Genomic DNA, 18,733 nt, shown 5'->3' with positions numbered 1-18,733 from the left:
CTGGACAAGTTCCTAGCCAGGATTTTCTGTCTCCCAGCAATCAACTGCTCTGTGCATAATTTAAGCTTTCAATTTTTAGACTCCATATTTCTTGCATTTTTCTTTTTTTTTTTTCACTCACAGTTTCCACTGCAGTATATACACACCACAGCGCTGATGTGTCTCACTGGATAAAGTAATTCTGGCCGACAAGCTTCAGATGGGTTTTCTTTTTTTACAGAGTGGAAGCCTGCCAAATAGCAGGAGTGACACAGAGGAAAGGGCTTCCCATAGCTCCCTTGCCACCACTACACTGCTTCTCCTGAGAAAGGGCAGGCAGTTTGCTCCTCTCCTTCCCCACAGCCTGCCCTCCAGTGTGCAGGAAGGGCGAGAGATAGCCTAGAACGTGCAGCAATGCAGGCAAGGTGAATTATTTTCCAGCAGACATTCCCTCCTTCTCCTCCAGTCCCCCAAATGGCTGTACTTGACCTCTCTCCTCTCTAGTTCACACACTCCCTTCCTTGCACATCCTCCTCCAGCAGCCACTTACCAAGATGTCTCCTCTGTTGATTCCCCCTCTGCTCAAAGTGGGCAGACCAAGAGAGCTGGTTGATAAGGTCCATACCAGCTGTGAATTTCTTTTCACTCTCTCAATTCCAGTGTGATGAAAATATTGCCGTCTACCCTCGACTTTATCCTGGCATCCTATCACGTCCCTCTCACAGGCTTCCTCCCTTTCCCAATTTCTGAATATACAGCTCTGTTTCAAATCAACCCCACAGTGTTCCTCATTTGTTGTTGTCTGCCTAAGGTGTTGCTCCATGTTTATGGAATGTAGTTTTACTGGAAAAATTCCTTGGCCAAAACCTTCAAAAGGAACTACTCATCTTGAGTCTGTTTTCCATGACACTTGCAAAGCTCTGACTTTTGGGAATGTTGGTTTCCTCAGTCTGAACACAAGACCTCTTTGAAGTATCTCAAGTTGGGCAACTAAAGATTGCAGAACTGAAATTGCACCTGACATGTAAAGAAGGTTGGTCCTGTTTATGTTTACCAATTTTCTTTTCCTCTTGTTCAATCAGATTTTGACAGGCAAGTGGTGTTCTGAGCTGTGAGGACATGAAATTAAGACAAAACTGGGTCCTGAAAGAAGTTTCCAGACCATGCTGCTGTGGAGGTCTTTTACTCCAAACCAGAATTCATGTATATACTGTAAGTGCTCAGGATTTGTACTTATGTAGCTGAGATCAGAATTGGCTTTAAAATACTCTATACGTACTCTGTTCTTGGATTGCAAAATAATGAAATAGATTTTCGTGTATTTCAGTCTTTATTTCTCCTCCTTTTATATCCCAAGGAACTTATGACAAATAATATACTCACTGGTTCCTAATATGTTACCAAACATAGTAGGTTGGATGATGAATTAAAACCAAATGGAGTTCTGAATGTTTTGCTTTCAAACCACTGGTAAGCCTGCATGCTTTAAAAATAAACTTTGTTCCCCTTTTGCTCAGACTACTGACAAATGATGTGACAGGGAGGCAACTCTGACCGTGACACCTGTGAATGATGTGAAAATAACTTTTTAAAATAGCAATTGTGATGTGGGGCTTTACACGTCTCCAGAACATTTCAAACGGGAAACAATCTCTGTGTTTCACCAGCTTAGGTGTAGCTCAGCTAGGAAGTGCACAGTTACATTGTAAACCTCCCTCTTTGTTCCTAATTGGCAGCCTTGTTAACAACATCAGCAAAGAACTATTTACTGAAACCTGGAAGCTAAAAGGTCATACCATAAACTTGTCATGTCGTTACACTCTTTCCTGGGCATCCACTAGCAGCTGTTGCGAAAAACAGGATACCTGAGGCTGATGGACTTTTGTGCTGACTGAGGACACAGTACAATAAATATTCACACATTAGATAACTAAATAGTAGTTTGAAAAGTGAACCTCAAATGCACTTTAAAGCATGCATTAAGAATTCTGTATGGCTGCTGCCCTTGTTGCTTAGCTAAACCTGTCAGGGTTCACAAGTAAAATCACATAGGTTTTATTACAATGAATTCAGCATGTCTTCTAAAGACATGCAATTCACAATCTGCCTCCCCAGAATAAACTGGAAATGAAGAAATACATTTATGCAAGGTTCAGGTACACTATCTGGTTACTGTTGGAACATTTAACTTTAAGTGCATGTTCAAGTGCCATTGAAGTCACAGGTGCCTTGTCATCTCCATCTCCTGCTTTGCTTACTTGAGCAGGTACCTTAAAATGAAGCCAGAGATGCTATAAGCAGCAATCTCTAAAATTAAACTTCTGCAATGCTAGTGGCTCACTGATTTCCATATCAAAGGCACTCAGGCGGCAGCTGAAGAGATGGCTTTTCCCTGTTTGTCAGTTATGCAAGCAGGTCTTTGCTGTCACTTGGCTAGGATTATGGAAAGAAACAAGCACCACTGGAGGGCAATTCAACCCCTTGTCTCATACACCTATTTCAGGATGACAGGACTTGCTTTCAGAGGTACCTATTTCTGTCTTGACTCCAAAGGACCTGGTGTGACCAGCTCAATCCTTTTAGAAGGCATTCCCACTAGATTCACTCCTTTCGAGTCAAAGCAGATGTTTTTCACCCTGTACGTTATTTATAACATTAATCAAGATTGAGTGGATAGAGCATAATATAATGCCTGCATTCTGAAGACTAAAAGAAACTTAAGTAGAAAAGGAATGAATATATCTTTTTTAAAGTATTTCTAGTAGAGCTTAGCTGACTTGGCTGCTACATTCCCATTTTGGAATCCGACTTTAATCTGGAGTTTAAGTTGAAACTGTGCTTTAACGGGGCTGACAGGTACATCAGTGGCTGTGTTGCATACCTTGGGAGGACAGGGAAATGCCTCCATGTATTGCATTCACAACTTTATTGGCAAACCAAGTCTAAGGATGCCGTCTTGGGATGGGTTTGTCTCTACCATTTCACTAGCAGGGTTTGCATAGAGAAAGGCTGAAAACTGTTATGTGCTAAGAAATCCAGGGAAGAATTAAATGTTAACTTCTTCCTTCTGATTATTTCCTACTTATCATATTATTGCTGAGTGTTTCATCCCATGCAGTTGTGTGAACATGTATGTTTTAGTCAGGCATCTACTTGCAAAATTGAGAGACAAGACTTCCGGCGCAAAACAATGAATGCCCTCTAGTAAAGAAATAAGTCATTAAATAAGGGCATCTATGAATAGAAAGGGTTGTAAAAACAAATAGGAGAAAGCATCTGGCTTGCAACATCTTTGCACAATTTGCAGTAGCTAAATCTGGACTCAATTAGTGACCTGTTTATTTTCCAAAATTTCAGTAAAATGCCTTGGCAAAAACTTAATCTGTCTCTGGAGAACATCTTACTTCCTTCCATATGTTGCCCGATCTGTCACAGCAATAAACTTCTTCAAGAAGTTTCAAGATCCCTAACGATTGCACCAACTTATGCTTTCCATAAAAGAAGAGATAATGGTTTCAGCCCTCTACAAGTCATGATTCTCCCTTAAGAGAAAGCAACACAAAGGAGTGCAAGAGGCAGTGAGTGCCCTGTGTTAAAGCCTCTAGTGTGACCTAGAATCCAGACATTTAAAACAGTTCCTACCTACAATTCATCCCAGCTGTTTTATAATCCCTCTGAATTTGATAGTTTCTCTAAAATGCTGCCATGCCACGATTAATATATATGCCTTGGCTTTGTAAACACTTGTTCTGCTGTCCTTGTTGTTTAGAGTGCCTTCAAAAGAAACAGCTTAGGCTGTTTAGTAATTACACATTTATGGTTTTATATAAAACAAACCAGATGTTTCAGAGTCAATTTTATTTGGTGGTGTCTTGTCTAACCTAGATTCTGAAATGTATTTGACCTCGATTTGAATCAGATTAGGTATCTTTTGTTTTATTATATGCCATAAATATGGATGTTCTGGTACCTTCCTGTTTCTGAAGAACCCACTCATCCAACCACACTGACTTAATAGACAATCTTTTTAAAAAGAATATACTGTTGGTTTAGAGGCTAAATGTGACAAAACAGACTAGTCTACATGAGTCAAACACTTAACTATATAAATTTATACAACATACAGGTGCTCTGTTGAATTAAGACCATAATCAAATAATCCGTTTTGTTCTGAAACAAAAGCAGTTGGAGCTGTCAGGGATATACAGATAGCTCAAATGTAATCACCAAAATACTCATTTGCTAAGCTGATATAAAACTACATGCTCTATGAACTTACGTTTCTTTATGTTCAGGAGTGACGGAGTGAGTCAAGTTGGGATGATAAAAGCCATCCTTACATCAGAATTCAGAGTTCTGCTGATTTTAGAGAAGCTCTTCCTTTTTCTTAAAGTAAATGTCAGGAAAAAAAATGGTCCAAATCTTTAGCTGATAACAAAGCTGTAAGAGTTTCTTCCCAGGAAAGACACTGGGCAACTTCCAAACACCTCACCGTGTGGCAGAAATTCAGGTAGAGGTTCAATGTGTATATGTTTGGTTATGCATGTAATGGCGATTAGTGACATTTGGAAAGTTGACGGTGTCTTTTTGGTTATATAATTTCCCAGCTGGTTCAAAGGAAGCTGACGGGCTCAATGCTGTCATGGAGCTTGAAAAACCTCAGTTGAGAAAAGTAAGAGAAGATGTGGTAAAAGTGAATGAAGTAATAAATAATGCAGAAAAGAGGAATCAATTGTCATTTTTACCTTCCTATGATATAAGAAAAATACAGTGATCAAATTCTAAATGTACAAATTAAAGTTTAAAAATTGAAGAGAAACAATGTGTACTACACGTTGGTTTTACTTGAAAGTACATGATCTGAGTCACTAGTTATACTATTACACAGCAGTCCTTCTCTTATCAGTTTGCTTAAAAACTATCAACTTCTCTAACAGTTGCCTATATTGTATAATTAATTTTCTTCTACTTTGTTTAGTGAGCTACTCTGAAGATGAACATTTACCTTCTCTCAAACAGTGACTTCCACAAATGAAAGTGGAAAAAGTGGTGCCAGCCTTTACTGAAAATCCTTACTTTACCACATCTACACAGACACGCTGCCCTCTGTGACTGGGACAGGGACCTAGTTGGGGCCAGGAGCAATGGCGGGAGATTTAACATAGTGTAACTGAAACTGGGAACCTCAGCAGGAGCTGAGAGCCTCCAGGACCCACAGGCAGCACAACAGCGGCTGACAGGGGCCACACGTGTAAAATAAGCCCTTAGGGAGCAGTTGTGACCAGGGTGTGGCACAGCAGTTTGCACAGAAGGGTGCTGAAGCAGTGCCAGCTCGACCAGGGAGCGACGGTATCCCCCTGGCAGAAAGCCATGGCCTCGCTAAGCTCCACCCACACCCAGCACGACTGACACAGCTGCCCAGGAACACACTGCCACCCAGGTGCCACCTGCAGGGTGGCCCCAGCTCTTGTATCAGTACGAGGTGCCAGCTGTGAGCACAGCTGCGGGAGTGCGCCCAGGTAGAGAAACTTCCCTGCTTAATGACAGGGTGGGGGGATCCACAGCCCAGCTGAGGTGTATCTACATCAATGCCCACAGAATGGGCAACAAACAAGAGAAACTGGAAGCCACTGTGCAGCAGGAAAACTGTGACATAGTTGCCATCACAGAGACATAGTGGGATGACTCGTACAACTGGAGTTCTGCAATGGGTGGCTATAAACTCTTCAAAAGGGACAGGACAAGGAAGGAGAGGCAGTGGGATAGCTTTGTAGGTCAGGGAGTGGTTTGACTGTCTGAAGCTTGATGATGGTGACACTTGAAAATATCATATGCATAATCAAATCACAGTGTTTTAAAGTCACTCATGACTCTTTTGTTTTGTGGCTTGAGATAGTTACATATTTGTTTCTGAAGTAACATTTGCAAGTTGGGATTACTGCAAAATATTTGCTAAAGAAGAGTGTGAATAGTTCACAGACTTGTCAGAATCCATCTGTTTGTGTCTATTAATGAGTGCATTCCCAGCTGCAGTCTTTCCGATGTAATAAATAAAAAGTTTCTTTCTTACTATAAATACAAGGGCTGAAATCTCCTTGTAAAATTGATTTATTTCAATAAAAATCTGTCCTTATGTTAAAGACACCTCTTAAAATGAGTAAGACCATGAGATGCCATTCACATATTCTTTCGGCAAACTGACGCATAAATGACTCAGTCTCAAATAATTTACTACAGCATTTTCCTGGATAAGCTGTGAAAAAGCATGCCATTCAGATCAGGATGAATGGGACTGGGATGGGAAAAATAAGGTGTATTTACCAGAGGCATGAGAGGCACATTGAAGATAACCTAGAGGTTGGGACAAATGCTTAGGTCCTCACTCCTCCATGCAGTGAATCCAACATTAACTTAACACATGTATTCAACACACTTTAGGGAAGTGCAAGCTATGAACCAATAAAGGAGGTTCCTAAATCTTTAGGAACCCTGTTTTTGCAATGCTAAGTGTAATTTTTCAGTATTTTGACTGAGTTACATTTCTAATTTTGGTTTTGACTTAACCCTTTTAATGCACCCTTAAGCTATCCTCTTCCTGAAGCTAGCAGCTACCATGAATTTCTTCATAAATTACAGCAACAGAAGACTGTATACAAAGATATTTCAAGCTACTCTTTGCTCAAACTCAGAAAGATCTACATATGATATAAGGTACATTTGAACTATGCTACTGTCCTGAAGGCAACTTCCCCTTAAATTCTTTCTATAACAAAGCCAATACTCCAGTTTTGTGGGGTTTTTTAAAGTGCTTCTGTATTAAATGAACTGTGAAGGTTTAGTGCCTTCTGCATCATCATGGCCTAGAAAACCAGTCCTCCCCAGAAAACATGCCGCTTGGTATATCAGAGCACCAGTGCCATTCCTTTAGCTCAAGCAACAGAAGAAACCAATTATCCCCATCTTATTTTACACTGTGACAAGTAAAATTTGTGAAGTATTTATAAAATTAAGGAAGTGATTTTGAAGTTAATGAACTTAGCTTGCTGCTAAAGAAATACGGTTTAAACAATTTTTTGCTAAGCAGAAATTTAAAGTTATAGTGTTTTTGAAATAGATTAGAAATCAAGTTCTTATAGCTTAAAGAAACAAAATGCTTATAAGTTTCAGTGCCTCCTCTTTCGCTGTACTACAGCAAGTTGCTGGATCTGTAAAAAGGACTTCTGGATAGAAAAACTTTTCTATATACTTACTGTTAACAGCAACAAAGAAAAAATCAGTATCTCAATGAAATTATCTGTTGAAATATAATTCATTCTGGTGATTATATACAGCAGAGTATGTTTTAGTTTTGATTGGCATGCTAGCTGAAAACATCTTACTTTTTAATTCTCATAAATTTTGTTCCACTTCTACATTGCCAAGTAATGGCAGTAATTTCAGAACTCTATGCCAGAGCATGGAGAGTTTGTACATGCTGCTTCAGACTAGCACCCTGTAAGTAGAAAGGCCATATCTGCACTGCACAGTTTTGAACTTCATATAAGTATCTCAGGAGCCAAACATGTACTTTTGGGCATATTTTCTTTCTTTAAGTGACTCACATAATGTATGAACTGTGTTACAGTCCCTCAGTCTGGGGGGATTATGTCATTAAACTGGGGACACGTGTTGCACACCTCTGCATGTAACACTGGGGCACGTGGAGGTGACTTAGTTTAGTGAACTGAGTGCAACTTGCATAAATGTACTGTAATTAGATGTGATTAAGTCCTGCTGCAAAAGCACAGAAAATAGGGCTTCTGGGTGGCACTTTATCCTTGAGGATAGAGTATGCCTTGAATATTCCACTATCTTAATAAAATCAGTTATTGTGTCTAATATTCTGTGACGCATGTTGCCTACACACACTAATTGATATTACTGTATGTAAATTACTGCCCTCTACTGGAATGACAGGTAGAGTATTTCACATGAAATTGATTATTATGTAAAGGGATTAAATTGATTTTTGAAGTTTTGTGTTTTATGGAACCAAGTGCCATGAATTGCAGATGTTCCTGATCCCTTCTTGTAGCATAGCTACTTGCTGCACACATATCTGCAGGCACTCAGCCTTTGCTTATTTGCAGTATAAGGTGCACCAGGATGGTCTAATTGTCAAAATATTTTCATTTTTGAACTGTAAACAGGATGTGCAAAGGAGCTACAGAATTGCAGTCTTCTTGTGAATGCTCTAATGTCAGTCAAGGAACCTCCTACACTGTCATATTTTTAAGCTTGCAATAATCAAAAGACAACATCACAAATTCTTAATTTATTGAAAATAATATTCCCCAAACCAAATTTTCAAGAATTGAAAGACAAGCATCACTTCTTTAAAATCATGAGGCTGGCTCAAAACTGACATTTTACAAACTACTTTTTTTTCCTGTCTTTTCTGACTCTGAAGTTCACATTTTCTTTTTAAATTTGCTATTCAGATTTGCTTCAGTTGAAGTGAAAGCTGGGTTTCTCAATGAATTGTGACTTGACGAGATGATTTTTACAGGAGCTATGATATACAGCAGCGCAGGATTTGGCCATGGTATGACAGAAAAGCAAAAGAAATAAGGAAGAGCAAGACAGAACATCTGTCTCTCAAGAAATACAAGAAAACAAATGTGAGTCAAACCACTACTGTGAAATAAGGCCATTGCCCAGCAAGTATTGCATAGATCATATTGTTAAGTCATCTACGTTCTCAGAATCCTTAAAAATATGACAATATGGGACATTTTGAAGGGTTTTTTCATTCAAGCAAAAAGCAGTAACGCAAAATTCAGAATTGAGACTTCACTGATTCCTGAAACTAAGCACCACGTCCTACTGTAGCTGGAAAGCAGAAGAATGGGAATCCAGTCTCCAGGGCCTTCCTGAGTCCAGAAATGTCACATCTTTAGGAATTCGCTGGCAGACACCAACAGACTGTATTGATGTTCACTAAGTAGCTAAAAGTTTACTGTGGATATAAATGTTCTATATAAATGTTCTGGCATAGTTAGTATTATAAAGTCAGTCACTTGCATGTGGATATGGAAATGGCCTATAGGATTACAGTCATATGAATAAATACAAAAACATCTAACAGGAAATAACTGAGAAGATACATTATTTAATATGCCATGACTGATATTAAGAAGCAATCTTGGGACGGAAAAATATCATCACTGTTTAATGTTAGACAAATACATTAAGTATTTGTATCGTCTATATGAGCTCCTATATATCTTTGAAAAATATGAGTACCAATAAACCATCTATCTAAATATACAGGAACTTAAACAATATTGTATTATAAATACTGCTTCTGGAAAAATAGTACTATGAATTTTTTCCAATATTATGGTCTGCAAACATCAGCAATAATTACAATGCCTGCAGGAATACTCCATAAAGGCAGAGTGTAGCGAACTGACAAGGTATCAGCCTTTTTCTAGTCACATAGAAACATCTACAGGTGGAATGAACTGAGACCATGTATACGGCCTCCAGAAAAATGGAGACCTATCAAGGATCTTCTATAAATAGCTATCAAATGGAAACTGACTGATTCAAGTGGTATCCAGTTCTATTGCCAGCACTGATTCCCCATTTTATCAGCAGAGATTTGTACTCATACTGTCAGGAAATCAACTATTCAAAATTGAATTTCTTTTAGGAAAATAATCCCTGATATAGCTCTCTCTGATGGAAGCAGTACTTGTTCACATACAAAATTTATTAAATGTAAAACCAGAAGATAAATGTTGTTGTCACCCTAGGAACCTCTGCTACTCCTCCACGGTAACTCCAGATCCTACACGGCAAATGGCAGCAGAGACACGGGTTTGAGTATGAGAAAACTACATTCTTCTCTGGACTTTGAGACAGTGGGGAGTCCTCCATCATCCCCCTTCGCAGTCTCATGCTGATACAGAAATACTTGGCAGGTCAAGCATATTGGTATTTTTGTAATCGTATTTCTGGAATTAACTTCTTGTTGCTGAGGGTCATGAGAACCTGGCAGCAGCAGAACTAACAATGGTGGTATTTTGCCACCATTGCTCCCCTTTCAGATTCAAACCACTGGCCTTCAAGGAGTGCCTAGGGAAGGAGATAGAGGATACTGATGTAACTTAGTGCAAAGAAAAGCCTATATATACTTCAAATAAAGTATTCTAAAAAGCCTCCTAAGATTAATACAGAATATATAGCATGAACAATATAATTTATGAGATCAATGACTACATTTTTGGCTACTAATTTTCTTTAGAAGTGATACAAGAGCAGAAAATTTCCTGGCATGCCTGACCAAACGAATCACTCATAAGTCACTTTCTTTCTTCCCTAAAGCACTCTGTCACGAATAAAGAACGCCTTTCATAACTTTTCTCCTTGACAAAGGATGGTCTTTTCCCATTGATGGAGCTCGGTAATGGGGGAATTTACACATATACATCTTATCAACATACATGAGAATCAGCATCTTGTATTCTCCAGTGCACTGGTGGGGACACAGACTGCAACAACTCTGCTTTCTAGAAATATACATGCATGATTTTAAAATAGAACATAAAAGTATGCCCATCAAACTGGCCACAACAAAACGCACATTTTTCACATGTACATCTCCCACAGTCTTTAATGAAAACTGACCTGGCAACACTATTTTATAAAAAATTTCACTCTTTCGATGAATAGCTCTAAGTAGATGAACCTGCCACATTTGCATGTAAGACAAAGGTCTTAATTAAGAATAAATTTCAGTAATATAATAATACCAAGATGCTACAGACTCAAAGTTGGCCCCATAGCAGGATGCTTGCCTTTGCTCAGGAGTTCTCAGAGGACCTGGGAGCCTGGTACATGTGTTTCTTTTCGGCTCTCCTAACAGTGATCTCATATAAAAATAGACTTCAGCTTTTCAGAGTACAAGCTTCAAAAGCAAGTTCTTAAAAATGTTCCATTTTAAATGAAAACTAGAAACTATGAGGAACCTATAGATTTGATACTTCTGTAATTAGGCTCCAGAAACATAACTGCTTTTGCCTCCATACAGGCATGACAGAAAACTGTGCTAAAATTCATTTAGTTCTGGTTGTGATCACTAGCTTTTTAAGACCTACTTTTCACTTCTGTATTCGCAAGGATCAACAGATCAGCTGGTGCCAGGGAGCACCATGCTGCCAGAGGTGTAATTACAAACTTAGGCTTGTTCATTTGCACCCAATAAACCCACAATAAAACACAAACCAACCACAAATTACTTTTAAGAGGAGCAGGTGCATTGCCTTGACATCTTTGCCACATGCTGAATGTGGCAGTTATTTTCTGCTGGACAAATAAGTCTCCATTTTCTAACCTACTTCAAATAATGTTCCGTTTCATCTCTGACATAAATGCATTTCAGTCATATTTGAAGAGATACTTGTAGCTGGCAATTAATGTAGAAGGTCCTCCTGAACAGTTAAGGATATCCTAGAGTAGGTCTTCTAAAACTTTCCATTTAACAAATTAATTTTGGCTTCTTTAGACTAAAATTTTCTTTTACTCATGAGCCTGCCTCATGGTCCTGTTTCAATTGTTGAAGCTTCATGTAATCCATTTCTAAGAAAAAAATTAGTCAATCCTATGTTGTCCCACTGTACATTTTCATGCCACTTGATTTGAGACACTAGCGCTTCATCCTTTGGAACAAAAACCTGTAACCTCACAGTGAAGGTTCCAGAGTAACTCTAGCAACAGTGCTTGAAAAATCTGTCCAAACTTGGACAAATTAAAAAATTTTGAAATGGCAGTCTGAGCAAACCACTGGAGACTTAGTGGAAAACTTGATCCCAAAGTGCGCTTACTCAGAGCATGGCCAAGCCAAGAAAAGAGTGGGAACATCCAAAATCCTTCCCCAAAACTACCACAGGCAGTTGCTTCTGAAGAGCTCTGCAGCTGAGCAGGAGTTGGGACAGTGCTTAAGGGTATCCTGCCTGGTACTGCTGTTGCAGCAGGCAGTAGAGAGTATGTCAATGAAGAGATAAGAGGAATTGTACCAGAAAAGCTAGAGGAAATCAAGTAGGGATTTAATGTCTTCAAGAACACAGAACATACAAAGTATCGTGGGACGTGAAGCTTAGGTGAGAAGAGATTTGGCAAAAAGACTGAGGGTGTATCTGTGCCATAGACACAGTGGAGGCAGCCTTTCAGAGCAGAAATCCTGGCAGCTATCTGTGTAGATTGCTAAACCACAGCTAAAAGCTAAACCAAGGAAATTGGAGTCAAAGCTTTCTATTATTAGAAGAATGTTAGGGTCATGAAGTTTTCAAACTTCAGTAAGTCTCAGAGTTGAAGTCACCTGCTTAATTCTAACTCAACTCTCTTCCCACTAGGCATTAGGACAAAGTCTTAACTTCATCCTTACATTCAGTTTCCAAGGATCCCATCTGATGATATACAATGGTTTGGTCTGGCTAAGCCAGCAGCTGCAGGACCCCTGGAGGGTGGGAGACAGCATACAGGAAAAAAAACAGGTTTCTGAGACTGTGCCAAGTAAACTATGCCCTGTGGTTCCATTCTTTTCTGTTTTCCACCAAGTCGCTTGAAAAAAAAAATCTGACCAGACCACCAGAAACTGCAAGTTATTCTTTCCCTGGGTGCAGGACAGTTAGAACCCAAATGCCAGTTTGCATGAATGTTGTGCAACAGGAACCACTGAGAGCCACAATTTGAACATTAAAGTAGAAAATTCAAATTCTAACTCTCAAGACTTGATATTCCTGAGTTCAGTCTCATTGTGCCTCTGGTTTCTATCTGTAAAATGGGAACAATATAACCATACAGCTTCTAGGAATACAACCAAAACATTAATGATATGACCTGCTCCTAAGCACCATGTTCATGAACTCAGTGAATGAGGCTGAAAAATTCTGTTTAAAAAAGAAAAGGGTGAGATGATCATGCCAGTCCTGTCAGTCTTAACAATCATACCCTATGAGGAGGCTGCACAATACAGCAACCAGCATCCTTACCTCTGGTGTTTCCTGACTTCAAAGTACCAAATTTCAAGACTAAATTTTTATTCTATTTTAGTATATAATAACTGAAAGAATGCCAGATAGAGGGTGGCACTTTTCCTCTACATACAACAAATGTAACAACAACTTGTGTTTTACTGTAACAGGTGATCATGATTTGAGCAGGGATCTCAGAATCAGCTTAGGTCATTGCTTTTGGAGAGTCTGTTAAATACCCAAGTTAAATTCCTCAAACACTGGTTTTCAATAACGACATAGTGGTTCAAGATTACATTAAACCAACAGTATTTTAAATAACTTTTAAGGCAAATAGGTCCTTACAGGGCCTTAAAATTCTGGTACATTTCCCATTCAGTTTGTGAATTCCAATTTAAACCATAAGCATAGTGAAAACACAGAAAGTGTAAAATACCTCTGCAAAAATTATGAAAAGCGCAAAAAAACCTAAGGGTGCCATTTTTGGCACTGTAGGGGGTACCCTCATTGTTTAAAAAACAAATCCCAGTCAGTGAATCCAAAAAAGTGATTAAGAGCTTCTGGGTACCATATAGGTCTGTCCTGAAAAAGAGATAGTACAGAGCAGCCCTGTCACCAAGAGCCAGGCTGCTCATCACCTCTGTTGCAAAGGGGGAGGGAGGGAGGAAAGGAGCACACTGTAGCAGTCTTTTTATGCACAGCCTACTTTCCAGAGCAACCCAGCCATGCTGTCTGCCTCTTTGAGAACAGCTGAGCCAAAGCTCGGCTCTCTCCTTGCTCTAGCCAAGGTTCAGCTCCTTTCTCTAGCTCACACACCCACTGCCCAATAGTGTACTCCTGCCCTCTGTTCCAGCACAAGGACATCAGAGCAGAAATTCTTCCCAAGGAGCACTGGGGAAAGCCCTGAGCAACCTGTCCTGCTCCCAGTGCTGATCCTGCTCTGAGCTGGAGACTAGGCTAGAGACGTCCAAGCATCTCATCCAACCCCAACAATTGTATAATTTTTGTGAATTAAGCTGTCATGTGCTTACTTTCTTTACAGGTATATGTTCGACAACTGGTGTCTAGATCCTTAAAAAATAAATAAAAAAGTAAAGCAGACCAAAAAAATAACTATCTAAGTGCCTGCAAAGCTGTCTTCACAGCAATGACTTAATCAAAAGTCTTTATTTGGCTTGATGGTTGGAATATGACAGCACACTGATGGTTAAAACTGCATTTTGTTTTGGTCATTGCTCTTTAACACTAGTTACCAGTTACACTGTAAGTCAGGGCTGAACTGCAATATCAACTTGGAGGAAAAGGAGGGAACTTGTACAACCTGACTGGGATTGGACCTCTTGCGATGGAGAAGACGCTCATCTGGCAACCAGCAAATAATGACACATTTAGATCAGCTTAAATTCCCTGCCTTCTCATTAACAAAAGCTGGAAGAAGAGGCCTAGGAATATACACTGCAGCTACGTGGATCAAAGGGACAAATAAATATAAAAACAAGGACAAAAATGCCAGAGACAGAAAAGCATCAGAACATCTCTGGAATCAACAGATGATATTTGTACATATCTTGTTATGTCATCAGATAATTAATTTAATTAAAGGGCATGTGTATCAGTGTCTCACCATCATATTATGAATAGCTTTTAAATTATGGCAGTGCATAAGCCCAGGACATCAGTATTCTATCCAACTTAAATAAAAAGTTTTGCCTCCATCAATTTTAATACCCAGTTGCTTTAAGAAGTTGGCTACAGTTTCATGGCAGCCTGCCCAGGTCCTTTGCTCAATCAAGCAATAGTTGTCTCTGACTGGAAAAAAAACCCCAAAACCAACAATATCCTTGCTGAATGTCTGCTGGCATCTGCTATCAATATAGGAATAAGTGGATTAAATGTAAAGACAATTTAGTATTTTGGGTAGCCATATTATGACAAAATTAGCCAGTTTAGTAAAGCATTATTGAAGCCACCCAGTTTAGATGAATTTTTCAAAAAATTACCACGCAATTTTTATTTGTTACTTTAATACATAAGAACTAATGTGCTGTAGACACAGTCTGAAGACCTATATCATTTACCTCTGCATTACACAATACCAGGTCACAGTGCCCTAGACAAGGTCAGCAAACTCCTAACAATGCTATAGGATGTGGCAGAGGAATCCATCTTTACAAATTAGACTTCATTATACAGGATTCTGCTCGTAAATCTTGATGTATTGTTTTCCAGTATAATAACTCTATCTTGCACTTGCCATGTACCCTCTAGATCTTCTAATTCACAAAGTATTTTACAAATACAAATTAGCTGTATGTTAGCTGTATGTGTGCCTAAAGCGACTGTGCTGCTGCAATAGCATTGCTCTAAATGTGACTTCACCTACTGGAGCACCTGCCCTGCTCTGTGTCCCGATCCACACCTGGGGATACTAAGACTGCAGGAGGCCGATTTCCCAGAACAGTTAGGTACCCTAAAGCTATAAAAGTGCCTGAAATAAAACAGACCATTTTTCTTTGGGAGTTGTGGTGCTCCTCACATGCAAACCCTAGGAGGAACCAACCTGGACTTGCAAGTGACTTAGGAAACTGATCAGCGAAGCAGATGATCTTGCTTCCCGGAGGCAACGTCAGCCCCCTTGGTTTCGGAGATGCTCAAAAGGAGCATCCGACGTGGGAGGACCTCCAGGTTTCGCCCCGAGCCCGGCTGCTTGTGTCTCCACCCCCACCCTGCCCGCCCGCATTCGGCCAGGTGCTGCTTGCAGGGGGCTGGGGGGCCCGACCTGCCCGCAGCCGACCGCGTCCGCGCTCTGGCAGCGGCAGCGGCGCTGGTGCCCCCCAGGCGTCCCCTCGGATCGGGAGCCCCCTGCGCCGCTGGGGCCGGGGCGTCCCCCGAGGTGTCCCCTCGGGCGGCTGCGGGCAGGTAGCGGCAGCCGCGGCGCGGCGGGACTCACCTGCAAGCCGCCGCTCCCGGACATTCCTCCACAGCAAGTCCCAGGCTTTGGCGGTGGAGTCCCGCAGCTGCTCGCTCAACGACCTCCGGAGCTGCGTCTTGGCCGGGCGGCGCTGGCTGCTCATCCTCGGCGGCTCCGCATGCCGCCCCGGGCAGCCCCGCTCAGCGCCGCCGGCCGCTCTCCTCGCCGGCACGGGCGGCGGCGGCCACACGGGGCCGCGGGGCACCCCCGCCGCGCCGCAGCCGCGTCACCGCCGCCCCGGGCGGGCGGCCCCGTCACCTGAGCGCCGCCCGCCCCGGCCCCCAGGGCAGCGCTGTCGCCGCCAGCCTTCCCCAGCGGCCCGTCCCGCGCCCGACCCCTCGCCGCCCTCCTCCCTCCTCTCCTCCCTCCCCCGCGCCCCGGCCCCCGCGGGGCGGGGAAGGTGCCCCGGGATCCGGCCCCGTTCCTGCCCTGGCCAGGATCCCGCGCCCCTCGAGCTCAGGCACCACCGACGGCCAGGGACACCGCACGCTTCGCGGTCCCGCGCCTAAATTCCGTGACCCCTCTTTTGCCCGTGGCTCTCATTTGGGAACTGTCCGGCCAAGCCCCCGCGGCCGCCCTGCTGTCAGCGCCCAGCCGCCTCCCGTTGCCGCCTCCGTGCTCCCTGGACAGCGACGGGAAGCCGCCCGCCGCCACACCAGCCTCGACGCTGGGCGAAGGGCCGGCGCCCGCTGCTCCAGGGAGAAGTCACTCGCCACGAGGTGACAGAAAACCCGACTGGCAACGGGCCGCCTTTTTCGCAGGAGGCTGTAATACGTGCTTCACCCATGCTGCGACGTTTGCGGAAAGAAAAGTTTTTTTTCAAAGGCCTCTGTTTATCAGCTCTCTGACCAAGATCAAGCCACAGTCATCGCAACACAGCTTCTCCCGTTTCTTGCCCACTTTCTTTGCATTCCACACACTTACCCCCACCTCTCTCCCCCTGCATCAACCTTCAGCCCTCCTACATCACCTCCTTTAACAGGATCTTACACTCCTAAGAGGTTTCAAAACTAAACCCTGGGAGCCACTTTTTGCACACATTTACACCCTAAAAGGAATCCTGATTTGTCTATCCCTAGACTATCCAGAAAGCAACAGCAGGGTCCTTATCCCATTTAGGAAACCATGTTGTGTCTCTGCTTCTTCTGTGATCTAGGAAATACTATTGTAACAGTGGCCCCTTCTCTATCCTAGTCGTTTCCCAGCATGACTAGCCTGATAGCTGAGAGGGACAACAGGGGCTTCATTTCATTTAGTCACAAACAGTTACTCACTGCATTCTCTTTTAGCAGAGTATTAGTGAGTGCAAAGAAGAGGCTGAGGTTCCAGCAAGTGAGTACCCTACACTGAAACAGCTGAATGCCCTGGTAAAGCAGTCATGTTAAACATTATCAATATCCCCATCTTGTTTAAATTAAAATGGTTACTGCAATGTCAGTAATACCCATAGAAGCTAAAAGCAAACAAACAGATGTATTCCATATTACCACTCAATTTTAATAATGTCTTCTGCTTACTCTGTGAATTTATTTTCCATTTTCCCCATTCTTAAAAGGTTGATCTAAAATGGTTAATCTAAAAAGGTTAATCTTGAACTACTCTTCTTTAGCTGATATAGTAGAGACACTGTGCTGGCCTAGAACTTGTGATGATGATGTATGTCACTCCTGCAATTCCAGCTACAGTGTCCTTCAAATGACTGGACTTGAGAAAAGTAATACCTTCCAGGGATGGATACATACAAGATCTTGAAGGGGGACAACACAATTATGTAAATACTCCCACATCCCATGACCCAGAGCAAACACCTGCTGATGTTAATGGGAGAAGAGAGGATTACAGTTCCTACAATCAGCTCCTCTTCCCAGTAAATCTGCCTCTGACCTTGGTCTCTCTTTATTTAATCTCTTACCAACACAGCCATTACCAGTGCATAAGACCTACCATGCCTGTTTTCCACCACCGTCTTTTATCAGCTAGGAACCAGGTAGAAATGAGAAATTAATTTCTGATATTGTACTCAGCTGGCCTATAAAGATGATCAGTGACACACAGTCTAGAGGTGAAATAATTAAATTAGTTTGGAAGGTTTTGTATCACACTGCAGTGTCACTATTCACAAACACCAGCTCGCTTTAGCCAGTACTGCAACCTTCAACAGTGCTCTTCTGGCAGCCACACTTGGATGAACCATCTTACCATTTCCAGCCTGTCTGGAAGACAGATCTCCCTTTTTTCAGTGGCTTGCTGTGATGGCCAGAATATAGCAATACAACAAAAGATATTATGTTCCCTTCTATACCCTTTTTGAAGATGTTACCTTATCAAAAATGTCCCTAGACTTCCAGATTTACTGAAAGCAGCTAATTAGCGATAAGACAGTAGCAATTGCTAATACCATGTTATCTCACCACAGGTTACTAAGATAAACTCCAGTCATATGGCTGTATTTCATAATCAGCCACAGAACTGAACTGACAAGCCTAGACCAAACTCAGTGGCATGCACTGACAAAAATCTTACTAGTTTCAGGTACTTTATTGTGGAAAACTAAATCCAGAAGCAAGATCAGATATTGTACTTTTCTACCCAAAGAAAACAGTGCTATTGAGTAATGAGAACACATCTCATGCAGCAACTGGCCCATTCTTACTTTATGCCTTTAATCATAGTCAGCTGTTTAGAAGTTGAATTACCATCACAAGTATTTTTGATGTATTACACCTGGTAGTAGCAGTCACAATTGGAGCTATTCTACACAATC

At 41.7% G+C, this 18,733-nt stretch overlaps 1 protein-coding gene and 1 long non-coding RNA gene across 4 annotated transcripts in view; one reads left to right on the top strand and one right to left on the bottom strand.

The window, feature by feature from the left end:
- Window positions 1-18,733, bottom strand: part of STARD13 (StAR related lipid transfer domain containing 13) — a 300,545-nt gene that overhangs the window by 129,030 nt on the left and 152,782 nt on the right. The window lies entirely within an intron of this gene.
- LOC113964968 lies at window positions 5,688-7,506 on the top strand. Its single transcript, XR_003533366.1, has 3 exons — window positions 5,688-5,753; window positions 6,616-6,690; window positions 7,402-7,506. It is a non-coding gene; the product is annotated as an uncharacterized LOC113964968 (long non-coding RNA).

Source organism: Neopelma chrysocephalum, unplaced genomic scaffold (assembly GCF_003984885.1).
Source record: "Neopelma chrysocephalum unplaced genomic scaffold, ASM398488v2 Primary Assembly neopelma1_43, whole genome shotgun sequence".
Lineage (NCBI taxonomy): Eukaryota > Metazoa > Chordata > Aves > Passeriformes > Pipridae > Neopelma > Neopelma chrysocephalum.
This window is presented reverse-complemented; position numbering and strand designations above follow the sequence as displayed.